Here is a 1,403-nt window from a genome sequence, read left to right on the forward strand (position 1 = left end):
ACTTCCTCTTAGTACTACATAATCAATGCTGGTTTGTTTGAAATTTTTAATGGCATTTGCCAGAAGCCAGAAAGTGGAAATCATAGAGCCTCTGGGCAGCATATATCAATAGCAGGAAAGAACTAATACTGAGCGGCTATCACATGCCAGAAAAACATATTATGTACATGATATTGTATCACCGCTGTGCAGCAGACACTCTCACATGCCATCTTTTTTTTTAATAGATGAGGAAACCAAGGCCTGAGGAAGTGAAATAAATTGGCTGGTATCACATAGATAGAAACTGGCAAAACTGGGACTTGACTATGACTCTAATCATAGCATTGTCTCATTAAAGTAAAAACAAGTTCTTGTGGAAAAAATTTCAAGAACCATCATTTATCATGAGCTTATGTTTCAATGACACTAGAGTTTATTAAATATTGGTTATTCTTCTCAAACATTCTGTTTTCCAACCAACCCTAATACTAGCTAGAGATGATTATCTTGATTCATCATTTGTGCTGCAGGGCTGATGTGTGTTGTATATTTATGCTGTTCCTCTTATGTGCCATCGAGTCAATTACAACTCATAGCGACCCTATATGACAGACTAGAACTGCCCCATAAAGTTTCCTAGGCTGTAATCTTTAAAGGAGCAGATCATCAAGTCTTTTCTCCCCTGGAGTGCGCTGGTGGATGTGAACATCCGACCTTTCTGTGAGCAGCCAAGCACTTAAGCATTGTGCTACCAGGACTCCTTCCTTTCTTCCTTCCTTCCTTCCTCCCTCCTTCCCTTCCTTCCTTCCATTATCTGTCTATCCACATACATAAATACACATACATACATTTACGTTCATACATACTGGGTTGAAAAAAGGAAACAGTTGCTGTGGAGTCAATTCTGATTCATGGGAACTCATTTTTAAAGGGGGAAAATGGAGAGGGGTAACCTAGTTAGTGAAGAATTTCACTGAAATCTATGTTTTTGGCTTTTCAATTTTAAATGCTTTATCTGTATTCTAGGATATCAATCTCTATTTTTTTTAGTTAAAAAGTCCATTTAAAAATTTTATCTGCATTTGAAACTGAGATTATCTACATATAAAATACAAATGCATTTTTATTAAGATAGGCTAAGCCATTTTATAATCATTAAATTAGCATAATCTACTTAACTTTACAAAATATAATGCCAAGGATGTCATGGTGAAATTGACCCTACTCACATGATGTCGGGGACTGTGCACATTGGATCAAACCATTTTTAGACAAATTTGGCAAGATCAAGCAAGAATTAAAGCATACTTGTTTCTTATTATCCATAATCTGACATCTGAGAATAAATGCAAAGCAGATAAAAATTTATACACATTATGCAGCCATTGCAACAATATTTAAGATAATCAGTCCCTCATTAT

Source organism: Trichechus manatus, unplaced genomic scaffold, assembly GCF_000243295.1.
Source record: "Trichechus manatus latirostris isolate Lorelei unplaced genomic scaffold, TriManLat1.0 scaffold00063, whole genome shotgun sequence".
NCBI classification, from domain to species: Eukaryota; Metazoa; Chordata; class Mammalia; order Sirenia; family Trichechidae; genus Trichechus; species Trichechus manatus.